Source organism: Macaca nemestrina, chromosome 4 (genome assembly GCF_043159975.1).
Source record: "Macaca nemestrina isolate mMacNem1 chromosome 4, mMacNem.hap1, whole genome shotgun sequence".
NCBI lineage: Eukaryota > Metazoa > Chordata > Mammalia > Primates > Cercopithecidae > Macaca > Macaca nemestrina.
In genome coordinates, this window is record NC_092128.1 from 181,641,951 (window position 1) to 181,656,581 (window position 14,631).

At 44.6% G+C, this 14,631-nt stretch overlaps 1 protein-coding gene across 4 annotated transcripts in view; it reads right to left on the reverse strand.

Annotated features, from left to right (window-relative positions):
* The window catches only part of LOC105472635 (ETS transcription factor ERG), a 282,743-nt gene extending 269,505 nt beyond the window's left edge, over positions 1-13,238 (reverse strand). For 3 of the 4 annotated variants that reach the window (XM_071095720.1, XM_071095718.1, XM_071095716.1), the window contains exon 1: positions 13,116-13,238. The gene's annotated coding sequence lies outside the window, so the exon portion shown is untranslated. Of the gene's footprint in view, positions 1-12,015; positions 12,162-13,115 lie in introns of those variants that run through there. The other variant, XM_071095717.1, reaches the window with a different exon arrangement.
* Positions 13,239-14,631: the final 1,393 nt, after the last annotated feature.

The window sequence follows — 14,631 nt, forward strand, 5'->3', positions numbered from 1 at the left end:
TGTGGACAGTAAATGGGGTATGTTTTCTATCCTGAAAATCCCAGACGAGGGCAGGCTTATGAATAATTTTCAAAAATCAGGAAGTCTGTGGAAATCCCCGCTGTCTTATAAAGATTGCACCGTGCTCATCGCATCTCCCACGGCCTCTGCCTCCTCCACCTCTTCCGAAGTTCCTTGGTCCTGACTCCCAATGGCAAGGGCCAAAGAACACAGGCACCTGCCTCCAGCAAATCCACTCCGATTCCTCCTCATTCCCAGACACAAATTTCCATGAAAACCAGACAGAAGACAGAAAGCAGGGGCAGGATATTCCAAAAGCACTTCAGATCTGCAGCCTGATTTCATTAGACTCGCTGGCTTGTTTCTTTTAGTCCCTGGGTGTGTTGACTGCAGGAGAAACCTCCCTAAAGATGACACTTCAGAGCTGTGAGTCCGAACACGTAAGGAAGGACATGCCCAGGCAGAAGGTCTAGAAGCTCAGAGACAGTGAGGACGGGGCCCTGCTCAGCGATGCTCAGATGCCTTTATGAGCTCACTGTACTGGGAGTCACTTGCCATTTCTCTGAATCCACCCACACATCCCTATAACATATGAAAACTGTTCAGCCCAAAGGAAAAAATAAACTCGACAGTTGTCATTAATCCAAGTTTAACTAAACACAACAGTTTCCAAGAGTACATTTCAGCCATTTTGCACCCGTGGACACCCAACCTGAGATGCTGATGGGGAACGGATGTTTTGGCACCACTGAGGGCTGAGGCAGGCAGCACCCTGGGGGTTTCTGTCTCCCCTGTTGCTCTGCAGCTGAGAGCCACACCCATGAGCTGATGACATAGCGTTGGTCTCAAAGGTCTTCCTTGATGATGTGGCAAAGCTGCAAGGCCCAAGCACAGAGGTACCTGGACACCAACCCTTCCCTGCAAGCCACACGGCCAGCCGAACGTTCTGGTTACCAGGGATGAGATGCTTTTTCTGACAAGATTTTAAGCACATGTGGCTTACATCAATGTGGTCTCGTATTCATTCTGTGTTTAGACCACTTGCCTCGCACGTTCTCATATTTACACATGTTCACTGAATGTAACCTCAAGTGAATTGTTTAAGAAGTCTTAATGGGCTTCAGACTCCTCGAATATAATTTAGACTTTAAATTAAATTTGTACTCTGATAGGAAACTACAATGCTTGAATGCAGCTTATGGCATCAAATGGACGTGCAGGAGGTCTTGGAATAGAATTTCAGTTACTTCTAAACGGCTCACACCTGTTGGCCCACATTCCTTATAGGACGAAACAAGATTCTACCACAAAATCCAACTCACTGCCTGCATTTGAAAGCTGGGGAGTCTGCAGTACACAAGATAAAGTCTTGCTGTTCCATTTGTCCTTAGATGACCCTACAATGATGCATCGCAACACACCAGAGACATATAATGCTAGACGCGAGAACACACAGCCATGCTCCTTGGTTTGAGCTTTCGGGTTTGGTGGGGTGTTTCAATAAACCACAGTTTTCCTTCTCCTTTACTGTTTGGTTACCAATAATTGTGCTGCATTAGGCATAAAATTCAATATGGTGATTAGAGTCTAGAGAAGCCACACTTATTTTATTTAGCAGTTTTTGTTTTATTTTATTTTTACAGTAAGCACTGCCCACCGGGAAAAATAAACCAAAACAGTAAGAGTGAAATTCTCTTAATAGGCACTAGCGATAATGAAAGCAAACTTACCTACAAGGAACCACAGATGAGAAATTTGCTAGAGACCAGCTACTGGAACTAAAAACAAATCTCTTATTCAGGAAAATGTGAATGAGTAAGAATCTGCTAGTGAAGTTTCTTACTTTGCACAAAAAATTAAATGAAATATTAACTTTAAGAGTAGCACAGGCTGGGCACGGTGGCTCACGCCTATAATCCCAACACTTTGGGAGGCTGAGGCAGGAGGATTGCCTGAACTCAGGAGTTCCAGACCAGCCTGGGCAACATGGCAAAACCCTGTCTCTACTAACAATACAAAAAACTAGCCGGGCATGTTGGCATGCACCTGTAGTCCCTGCTACTCATGAGGCTGAAGCATGAGAATCACTTGAACCCAGGAGGCGGAGATTGCAGTGAGCCAAGATCGCACCACTGCCCTCCAGCCTGGGCAACAGAGCGAGACTCTGTCTCAAGAAATAAAAATTAAAAAAAAAAAAGAGTAGCATAGTTAAAAGGCTAATGGTTACTCACTGATGCATCACATATAGCACACATATAGCACATTGATAATAACAAATGGCATGTGAGCACTATGGATTGACTTCAGAAGACTTTGCCATAAGCTTCAGTATCACAAATGAAGGGAAAGGCCTGCGTTATGTGCAACTTGTCATGATCAAATAGTGTGAATATGTCCTTGTAAAGGTTAATTCTGTAGCAATACATTTAGTAGATATGCTTTCTTCCTCTGGGATGCTGGCCCTTTAAGAATGCCGTTCTTCAAAATAATCAATTGTATTATTCTCAAGAAACATGCAAAATAAAGAAATTTGTCATCAGGCTGGAATTACCTTTAAATAGAAGATATTCAAATAGCATTTTTATGCATGGAGTTGTCGCAGCATGATTCCAACAAAAGCCGTACTATTTGTTACCAGGCATACAAAGTTTTGGCCTGAAAATCGGTATTTTATTTTGCCCTTTAAAAGTATGAAGTGACTCAACAGGAAATCATACATACATTTTTCCCTCCAATGTAAAAACTGCAGATTTAGTACCGAACACGTCACGTTGGCATTCAATTTTCTATTGCTATCATATCTGGTTCCTTAGTGACATAAGATCACAAAACGTCTACTCCTGTGGCCAAGTTACATAATAGACGTTGTGGTCACTCATTATATCAAATTTGAATTCCTGAGCTAAACAGACCTGCACTGTTCAGCATGGGGGCCACTAGCCACATGTGGCTATGGAGCCCTTGAAATGTGATCAGTCCAGAGGGAGAGGTGCTGTAAGTATAAACTACACAATGGATTTTGAAGATTTCATATAGAAAAAAATAAAGTCAAATATCTCATCAATATTTTACACTGATTACATTTGAAATGATAATATTTTCAGCATGTGTTACATAAATTACATTATTAAAATTAATTTCACCTGTCCCTGTCTTTTTTAATTTGGCTACTGGAAGATTTAAAACTACCCCTGAGGTTCACTTTCTATTTCCTTTGCCCAGCACTGCTAGGACCTTACACGGACTCTGCCTCCACGTCCCTCGCTCCCTTCTGGTCACTTCCGTAACAGGCCTGCTGCTCTGACCAAGATAACTACATACAGCAGAGTCGCATGGGTGGATCTCAGTGTCAGCCTGCCTGGTTCTGATGCTGCACTGGCTCCCACTACTGTGTGACTCCAGGCAAGGTGCTCAGCACTCCTGAGCCTCACTTTGCTATTCTGGAAAATGAGGACAATTAGAGCACCTCCTACAAAGAGCCACGGTGAAGATGGTCCTGGCAACATGTCTCCTGTGGCTATACCATCTGATGAGTGAATGTCACCTGCCACCTTCCACAACATCACACTTCTCCCTTCCCTTCCATAAGATTACTTTCTTCCTTACCTCTTAACTTTACACCTGAGATATTGAAGTAGCTGTCTGGTCCGATCCCTCCAACACCCCAGAGGGTTTGGTCAGTTTCCACACTGTGTGACTCACTCCCAGGTAACATAACACTTCCACCCTCCAAACACACCAGCGGGCCTGACTCCCCCACCCTCCTGCCCACTGCTATCTCTACCATCCCTGCCAATCCAGATCCAACATGCCACGGCACAGCTCAAGGGCCTCAGCCTCCAGGTAGCATGCTGTGATCCTCTGATCTTCCTATGGAATAGCGTCGATTGCTTTTTGATTGCATGATTCTATTTTATGTTATGTATACTCTACCTTGTTCCCAAAAAGGGACTCAAAGTGGTCTACAAGGGTATATGCAATATGACAAGGTTGTTTAAAATTCAGAAGCAAAATAAAAAATAAAGATGAAGCTAAAGGGAAACAAAGGTAAGAACATAAACTTGAGCTAAGAATGCAATGGCCTGCCAGGCAGGCCTCAGGGTCTTATATATCTGCTGGAGTTGGGTCATTCACACGTCTCCAGATAATGAAATACAACCAAATGCTCAGACAATGACTCCTGATGCTCAGGCTAAAAATTAAATCCTTCAATGATTTCATAAGAAAGAAAGACCTGAATGCCCATGAACGGCCCCACAGCAAACCCAGTGCACTGCATGAGGCTGTCTCCCTGCTCAGGAACATCTCCTCCATTGCCACACAGTCTAGAGCCCTGTTCACTGCCACGCTGGCCCAGTCCAACCAGGTTGTCCCACTGAGGATGCCACTCTTATTGGTGTGTGAACTCATCTCCTTCGAGATTTCATGACGCGCACGTTCACCCCCTTTCTAGATTTCATGACACAAGCATTCACCCCTTTTCTAGATTCCATGGCAAGTATGTTCAACTCCTTTCCAGATTACATGGCATTCGCATCCACCCCCTAGATTCTAGATTCCATGGCATGCACATTCGCCCACTTTCTAGATTCCACAATGTGAATGTTCCCCTCCTTTCTAGATTCTGGGGTGTCAATGTCTGCCCCAATTCCATGGCATTCTTGCTCACCTCCCTCTCTAGATTCCACAGCATACGAATTCATCCTCTTTCTGGATTTTGCCTCCCTGAAGGCATTACCCAAGGCTTCTGCAGTGTCTTGCATGAAGTCTTACATAGAACATAAGGCAAAAACATGGACTAAATGGACAGCTTGCCATTCCACCATACAGCGTGTAGCTTCTAGCCTCTCTGTCCTTGCATATGCCTTTCCCATGATCCGGAGCACCCCCTCTGCCGCTGGAGTCCTGTACCTTCACACCTTGAGTCAAATCTGACTGCCCACTGATCTCTGCCTACTCAGCATTCCCTGAATTCTGACGCATTCCACTTGTCCTGCATTAATTTCCACCTGTAGGTATTTATCCTAAGGACACTGCATTTAGAATGTCCTTGCAAGGGGGGATTCTCCTCTCTTCAATTAAACGTAGCTATTTGAAGGAAAAGGGGTGGTAGTTTTGTATACCTGTCAACACAACTTGTGGAAGACAGAGAAATTCAAGCATGCCACTAATTGCTGCAGTCAGACAGACAGGTGGATAGGCGGGCTCCATAGAGGAATGTTCTGGCTTCTCCCACTAAATTCACAGTTGTTTGTCTAATCTCTAGATGTGTCCCATGTCTTAACAGTCCCTGTATGACTTATGCTCCCATCTCTTTTTTGGGACAGTGCTCTCATTTAACAGATGCTCAACATATTTTAATTCAAAAATGTATTTCCAGGTGGCTTAAGACCAATAAAGAAAAATTAATACAATTTAATGCTTACTTTTGCAAAGAAAAAGTTTATATTGATGCTAAATGCATTTACAAATGTGTTCTTAATGTACAAGCAAATACAGCCCTTACTGTGGGTTACACATACTTACGAAATGATTTTATTGACTTACCTTTGGTTTTACAATTTGGCTATGGGGTACTTAGAAGCAACTGCCCTTGTGGGACATTCTGTTTAATCACTTATATTTACAAGTCTTAGAAAACTGCAAAAATATATTCAGTTTCATTAAGAGATATTCGATCTTCAGAACTGATACTATTTCATCTATAAAATCCTTTTATTGACCAGGCGCAGTGGCTCACACCTGTAATCCCAGCACTTTGGGAGGACGAGGCGGGCAGATCACCTGAGGTAAGGAGTTAGAGACCAGCCTGGCCAACAGGGCGAAACCCTGTCTCTACTACAAAAATTACCCAGGCCTATTGGCAGGTGCCTGTAATCCCAGCTACTCAGGAGGCTGAGGCAGGAGAATCATTTGCACCCAGGAGGCAGAGGCTGCAGTGAGCCAAGAATGTGTCATTGCTCCAGCCTGGGCAATAGAGCAAGGCTCTATCTCAAAATAAATAAATAAATAAAATACGTTTACTTTGATACCTCAAGTAGTAATCAATACTATTCCTCTCCGTTCTAATGGCAGGGCCTTTAGGTAAGGTTTCCAGAATTGGGGATAAATACTAATAATATGCTGATCTAACATCTCTTCTCCAGAAGACGCCCTAGATTTGATTTTTACTGTAATTATTTCTATTTTAAAATACTGTCATGAAGTAAGTTTTACTGCCACGGTCAAATAGACCAGAAAGTACTTTTCAATACTGAAGAAGAAAATTTTTCCTCCACTTTTGCTTATTCTGTCCTCTTGCTGCTGTATCTTGAACTGCAGAAAAAGCAAGCCTTGCACAAGGCAAGTTTAAACTTTGTGCAATTATAGACCCAGATTTGTAAATCTGGCAGCAGGCTCACATCAGCTTTGTGAGGTTGGGGATAATTTTAATGAGAATCCATTCAACATATGAAATCTTCTTAGAACGTTTCTCAATTCGCACTTAGTTTCTTTTCAAAATGTTTTTACCTCATTTCCTAATAAAATAAATCTCAGCTTTCTGATACAGTTAATTAAAAAGTTTTATGTTGAGATTGTAAATGTGAGTGGTTTCTGTTTCAAAACATTTCACTTTACTAGCACATGCTTCACTTATTATTTATACTCTGCTTAGATCTCTGCATTTCCCATGCAAAAATCCTGAAATGCACCTCCTTCAGTGTGAGGTCTAAAGTTTTCCCTTCCTAAGTTGTGCCACAGTCATCCCCTCTTCCTCCCACAGGGCCCTCATAATAGCCTCTTTCACTCCTTCCTCTGAACCCTGAGACCTCCGTTCACTCTCATGTCAAGCAGAATTCCAAGCCTCCTTTGCACACAGAGATGGGTCCAGGGAGGTCTCCGGTGCTTCTGAAATTCCTGCTTTGCCTGTGCCTAACCTTCCCAATTCTCCCAAGAGTCCTCATTTTAAGAACACAGCATTGCGCTAGCATTCAGCATCTCCCACCATACATGGTAAATGGATAATCAGCTTGATTGCCAGGAAATTCACCTTGCTATCCCCTCTTCTCACCCTTTAGCAACGTGTGTGGAACGCACTTGACTCCGTACAAAATAATTGTGTGTGACGGGTGACATCTGACTATGAACAACTAAAAAGAACCATTTAATCAGGCCAAATTCCCTTCAGGCTTATTGAGGCTTGACTGTGGATTTTCAGAATGTAAGCAGCGCTGTCACTGTAACCATGAAACAGTCATGGTTTTAAGACGTGAATTTTTGGGGGACGCCAACATGACCAACAGACTCTATTTCAGCACCCAATTCTTAAATTAGTTAATACACACTTGGGCCCCACTTTTCAACAGAAACACAGCTCTAAGTAAAGGCTGGTACCCAGCTCTGCCCACTCAAATTATTTGGTGAACAGGGCAAATTGGAGGAACTGCAGGTAGTACTGCAGAATCTGCCTGCCTTGGAGAACAGGCTTTCCATGAAATATTGCTTTAAGGTCCCCAGAGGCCAGGGCTCTCTCCCTACCCTACTCTTCACTGCGCCCCCCACCAGCCCACACGTGATGAGAAACCACTGCCCCTGCAGAGGCCCCAGCAGCAGGCAAGGGTCTGTGGATGAAAGACAGGAATATTACAAAGGGGTTTCTGGCTGGAGGGGGGTTCCAGGGAGGGCAGAGAGGTTCAGGCTCCAAAGCTGGCAGCAGCCCCTACAGATGGAAAGCTCCAGTGACAGGACCCATGAAGGGACACAGCAGAGCATGTCCCATGTCACTGGGCCATCGAGACATCAAGGGCTGCCTGGATTTCAGGAACTCACATCTGCAAACCAAGAAGGAACAGCAGGTTTCCATGGCCAATTTCAATCAATTTATTAAATTAAGGCAATAGGTAACTAACAGATTTACTAAGATCTTGGGATTCTCTTACTGTCCATCTTAGCTCAGATGGAAAGATTCACAACTCCAGCTAATCTGATTCCAGGATGCAGCTTCTGACTTTGCACAAGCTAATATTTCCTCAAGATAGTCACACAAACCTCCCTGCCAGGTGTGCAGAAAAGCGTGCATGCTCCAATTTAGTCTTTCTTTTACTTTACAACTTTAAGTACTTTAGTGAGCCCCAAGAATGCATAGCCCACTGTTTCCACACAGTTATAAAGAAAATTAACCTTTCCGCCAGTAACAGAGAATCATTTAATGGAAACGGGACGATAGTACTTCACTAAATAAAGCTTCACTCCTTTGCTCCCCTGCTCTCAAAACTGAGGTGCAAATGCATTTCTACACTTTCAGATGAACATTTGGGAACTTTTGCTGAATGCTTACATCTGTGAAAATAAGTTTCCTATTTTTTTAAAGTCAGTCTATATGTACCTGTTTTCTTTCCTGTTCCTTAGAGAGATGGCTTTTCCCCCAGAGTACGTTTTGCAGAGGGAATAATTACTGCAATAATGTTATCCTTAAAAGGGATCACATATAAGACAAAAGCAGGTATAAAAATCTCATTCCCACTAAAACAATTCAAAAATCATAGGTTAGGCTTTAAAAGGAGGCAGCTACAAATCTAGGTTTGAAAAACCTTTAGACACACTAAAGATTTGTCCCAGATCACATCTGATGTCTATTTCTCTGGGATCATAACAAAAAAAAAAGTGATAAATTAATTCAAATGGCCTATTTTACACACTTGAAGGATATTTCCATTGTCTCACACAGTCATTCTGAATAGGACAGAGTCGCATAATGAGACTTCCTTTGCACATTCTTCTGAACACGCACTGAGTCAACATAACCAAACCCCTTACTTTCATTGTAAAATTACTGTTTCTCATACGCAATCAGGGTCTCCCAGATTATGACATGCGACCCTAAAAATAGGAGAACTTAAAAGTTAGTTTAAATCTAAAACTTAGACCCGGCGCTCCATTTTTAGACGCACCCTTTAATTTCTTGGTGTTGTCTACATTTTACTTGCACTTAAATTTAGCAAAGTAATTTTAGCTCACCCTCCTTCACTACCTTCACTAGACTTTGCAACACTACAAACACGAAGCATTCAAGCCTCTCCCTTTTTAATATGAAAATGTTTTAAATAAAAGATTAGGTTAAAAGGGGAAGATCTCCCTTTTAACTTTTAACTTTTTCAGCTATGTTGAACTGGTTCAGGTGACAGCCCAGCCATTGGAAAACTCCCGCTGTTGTTTACAAAATAACTGCTTTCAATCAATCATTGTGAGAGGTCCCTACGCTGACAATGCATAATGGACAACTAATTAACTGACCCCTAATAAGGGTGCGGGAAATACCAGGGAAGAATGCTATCATGCAAGGAACAGCAACCATATGGAGGGGTGGCTGGTCACTGACAAGCATGAGCATCCTCAAATACCGCAGTGATTTTCAGAGTTTTCAAAAAACCCCTACTCAAATGACTGCCACCAAGTATCATCATCATCTGAAACTGTGCCCCAAAGATCTGAACGTCTCTGTCACATCAGCCTATTTTTCTTACAAATGTTGCTCCTAAGGTTCAAATTCAAGGTGTAGAACATGAAACAATAGCTGTATTGTGAAGGACCATGCTCCCTGGGAAAGCCCGAGTATCCTTACACACTGGGGAAGGACAAAAGAACCCCTTTGCCATCCTCCTCCTCTCTGGAAAACTGCCTCGGACGCAAAGGGTAAAGAAGTAAAGAGGTGACAAAAAGAGACCTGCATTCAGAGAGATCAGCTGTCAATTTAAACTGAGAAGTGACTTGATGTATCACAGAGCTGGGATTTTGCCACCTTGACCAAACTGCTTCCTAGACTCCATAAGTCGCGTTTGAAATGTAGGTGGCTCTGTGTCGACACTTTCTCAATGGAGTTCTATGAAATAACAGGCAACACAGACGTTTATTCACTATGACAATGTCTTCCCACCACTCCAGATCCTATGACTGGGGCTGACTTGCTATCGGTTTTTGCCTGGGAATAGGAAACGATTCCAGAAACATTAGCTCTTCTGTTTTGAGAAGAAATAAAACCCCCCTTTTATTTATCTTTCGTTTAAAGATAGCAAGAAAAAAAATCAAAGCCAATATTACTTTTGGAAAAAAAAGTGTTGAAAGTTTCCTATTACCCTACTTACAATATGATACGTTTAAAATATACATAACATATAACATTGTTGAATACTACGTAAGTTACAAATTCCTTTTGACGTCTTTCAGAGATGCTTTCCTTCTTACTTATGTATCTGGGATTCCATTGGGATCTTAGGTCTTACAACAAATAAAATATCTGATTTTATAAGATTAAAAATTCAACAAGGTTTTTCTTTAATAACAAAGCAAAATGTGGAAAGTGGAGGGGGGAAGTTCACATACAGGTGTGCATGCAGGCCCCTCACACAATCCCTTCAATAGTAAATGCTAATTTTCTAAATTTTAGCTAAAGAATTCGCATCAGATTAAATTACCAATAATTCCTCATGAAATAACAGATAAATGTGAAATAATATACTACAACTCTAATTTTTTTAAATAGAATGAAGTAATTATAAAATGTTACAAAAGAGAAGAAACTGAAATTATAAGTGCCACTGGAATTATATATTCCTTAACAAATATCTCGAGATAGATTACCCATTTACTAATTTAGTGTACTTTCCAAAAGCCATTGACCCAAACCGAAGCTAGGATTACCAAATGGCAAATAGCATTTGTGATGTGTGTAGCTCTTCTAAAGCCTTTCTTGAGAATTGTAAAACTTGACATATTAGCCACAAGTTTGCAGAGGTCACCCTTTTTCGGCTAGAATTATAATTTCGATGGTGTAATTAGCTTATTAATAACTTGACACATGGTGAATTAATTTACATGATTGGGTTTTTCACAACGTCTGTTGCTTGATCCTCCTATGGATGAAGGCTCTGAGCTCTGGTCTGCCCCGGGAGTGGGCACCAGCCAATGCCGGCGGTGCAAGGGTTAACTTCGGGACTATGACAGTTCTCCCTTCAGGGGCTCTAAACTACTTGGAGAGAATGGAAAACAGTCAAAAATAGTCCCAAAGGTAAATAAACTCTGTGTCCTATGTATGTCACCCAGGGAAAAATAAAATGTGTTTGTATTCACATTGAAAGTTTTCTGAACTACAAAAGCTATAGAGATATGAGTGTGAAACCTGTAGCACAGAGGAATATGTTATTTTGAAAGATAAAGGAAATTATCTTTCGATCAACGAAGAGTTGTGTTAAATCCACATTCTCATTGAAATTGTTTATCCATTTTAGTGGGCAGTGTAGTCTGCTATTAATAACAGCATGTGTCTTGTACTTAAAAGATAATTAATGCCTCTATGCATCTATGCAATATACCATAGCAATAAACGGATAATATATTTCAGACAGAAACCAGGTAAGGCTAGCTGATAAAATAAAGACCATATTTTTTTTAACATGCCAAGTTTTGCAATTAGAGCGGTAAATTGGAGGCAAATCAACATAACAGCTGCAGGCTGAGGAATAGGAAGGTGAAAAGACGGAGACCGAGAGTGGGAGAGGAGAGGGACTGCTCCTGGCGCTGAGAGCTGGTGCCAGAGCCGGTGTTGCGGCGTGTGCGGGAGGGCGCCGTCGGGAGTCATTCCACCATCAGGACCCAGCGGACAGTGACAGCCCAGCCTCACACCTGTTCCCTACTTCAGGCCAAGCGTGAGCTTTAGTTCAACCCTGATTTCCATTCCAGACAAGGACAAACAACCTCCTGGTCGGGGCCCCAGATGAAGTCCCTGCGGTGTGCTCTCCTGGCCCTTGTCAATTTCGGGGTGCCTCCTCATCTCCATCCGCACCTGACTGCACGCGCCTCCAGGGGACCCCGCACTGGCGAGCCGTCCCTCCCGGCGCTGCACGCCCCACCTGTCCCGGCGCCGTCGGAAGGGCCCTGCAGAGTGCGCCCCTAAGGCCACCCCGCTGCCTTCGTCCCCGTCCCCGCAGCCGCCGTCGCCAGGGCGGGAGCCGGGCAGGTCGCGTGGGGCGCGGGACTTACCGAGAGGTTAGCGCCGCCGTCGGAGGAGGGCGTGTCCCGCACGTGTGTGTCCGCGCGTGTCCGCGCCCGCGTGTGCCCGCGCGCGTGCCTTGGCCGTGGGCGCCGAGCCGGGTCGCACTAACTCCCTCGGCGCCGACGGGCTCAGCCCATGGTTTGGGCGCCGGGCTCAGGGAGGCTCTGGCTCCCGCCAATCGCCGAGCAGGGCGGCCGCCCCGACGCGCGACTTGCGAAGCCGGAGTGCGCGCTGGGGGCGGGGCGGGGCGGGGACGCGTGGGCGGGAGTGCACGCGCGTGGCCAGGTGCGCGTGGGTGCGAGCGCGCGGGAGTGTTCGAGAGCGCGCGTGTCCGTGTGCGCGTGGGTATGGGTGTGCTCGCGTGTCCGTGCGCGCGCCCTCGGGCAGGTTTGGACACTACGCGCCCTGCTCCGGTTTAGGACGCGGCCGGCGGCTCCGGGAGGAAGAGGAGGAGGCGGAGGAGGAGGAAGAGGAGGAGGCGGAGGACCAGAGACTGGGACGGCTGGAGGAGAGAGTCCGGCCCCAGCAGGAAAGGAACCCAGGACGCGACTACTGGAGGGGCGAGGAGCAAGGGAAGGACCAGAGGGGAGGAGAGGGGGTCAGGGGAGGGAAAGTGTGGGAGGGGGAGCCGCGGGGGTGCGCGCTGCTCCTAACTCGGGTCGCTTTTAGCGAGAAGTGATGTTTTTCCAGCCTCAGTGAAAACCGTTACAAACATTGAAAATGGTAAAAGTGAAAACGGTTGCGACACTAGACGTTTATAAAATGACCGCGGACTGCCCTCGATGCTGATGAGAATTAGGAAGACGTCGCGCGGAGCGTCCGGAGGGAGAGGCGCTGTGGCCCGGACCTCGGTCGTGGGGAGGAGCCGGATGCAGCCGCCGGGACGCGGGGATGCCGAGGGGACCGCGGCCTGGTCTGACCGACGCACGCGGTGACAGCCGCCCTTGGGAGACGACGGCGTCTGCAAGAAGCAGCCTCCAAAGGGTGCAGCCAGGAGGCTCGGCTCGTCTGCGCCCGAGGCACGGGGCTAAGCCCCTTCCAGATGTTTTCGTTTCTACGCGAATTCCGACCTCAAAATCGAGCTTACCTGAGTGCTCCTCTTCTCTCATGTCCCTCGGGGGCCGTCACGACCGTCCCGGAGCGATCTCTAGGAACCTGTCCTGGAGCGATCTCTTGCACACTCTCCCCATTCCGACCAAGTGAAAACTACCCGTGTCCCTCCCTCTCCAAACTTTAACAGCCAAGAATTTCAGCAAACAGCCAGAAAGAAAGCTAAGTCTCCCCCCGCCCCCCACCCCAAGGGAAGGGAGGGAATAAGCACTCCTTTAATTTGAAAAATAATAATTAAAACTCCCTCAACTTTTAAGGCCGAGCAACATAATCTATTAATTGGTCGCTATTAACATGCAGTTTTATTGACCATAGCACACAGAAGTCTGATTGTGAGGGAGGAGTGTTTTCAATGAAAGTGGAGTTATTTTAGCTGCAGACGTGTTTACATTTCTGTGGTTTAGTCTATAACTTTCTCTTTTTCTTGCTTCAGAATTCTGCTCCATGAAGCAAAGCCCTTAGTTCCCAGACATTCCAAAAAGTCTGCCAAAATAATAGAAAAAAAGAGAGGGAAGAAAAAACACGCGGAGACCCCCAAGTCTGGGTCAGGCTCAGGGTTGGATGTGGGCAGGGTGAGTGTGCCCCCTCCCCGCGCACTTTCCAGTTAGGAAAAAAAAAAAGTTTCAGGGCTCCATTTCCTGTTTGCTGGGGGAAAAAAATAAAATGGACTCGAGCAGCTGAGTTTAGAAACCGCCTTTTCCAGTACCTATAGGTTCTGAGAGGACCTTTAACCCTAGAGATGCCAAAATGGGCTCATTAAAACTTGAGACTCCAGTCAAGGAAGGTTTTCCCTTGTTCAGATGGACAGCCTTCGTGAAACTACAAATGCATTCCTAGGAAATTTCTTGAACAAACAGGCACACCATGGTAGTTGGGATACAAGCCCACTTCTCCATAGGTGGCCAAGAGAAGATACCAATAAAAATAGATATTGAAAACAGATTAAATTTCTGACAAGCATGCATCCTTTTTTTCCCCCTGAGGTACAAAGAGCAGAATGTATATTTAAAAGGGGTATTTAGTAATAGGGTCTTGTCAGTTTATACACTCTGCTCGAATCGTCATTTGCAAAGTCGATTGCATTTCCTTTAGTATTGAACGTGCTCACTAGTCACACAGAAGTCCCCATACTCCAGTTCACATGGTCTTAAAAAATATTTGATCTGACTCTTCTTAACTACCAAATGCATATTTTGGTTGCTTTTCTCTCTAATTATTCTCCAGATATTCCAGATCCAAGATATTTTACTGGATTTTTAAATCTTCCAATTAGCCACTAATTTTCAAATTTCACCATAGTGAACCCTTAACATTTAGGGGAATGCTTTAAAGTAAACAGGTTCTGAACCTATTCAATGAGATCAGTAGCCCACAGGCCAATGACTCTTTTTTAATACTTTAAAAGCTTTTTAATACACTGCCAACGTTTCTCAAACATCATCACTAGCACTGAATATTATCACAGTACAGAACGGTGCTAAAAACAATATGCG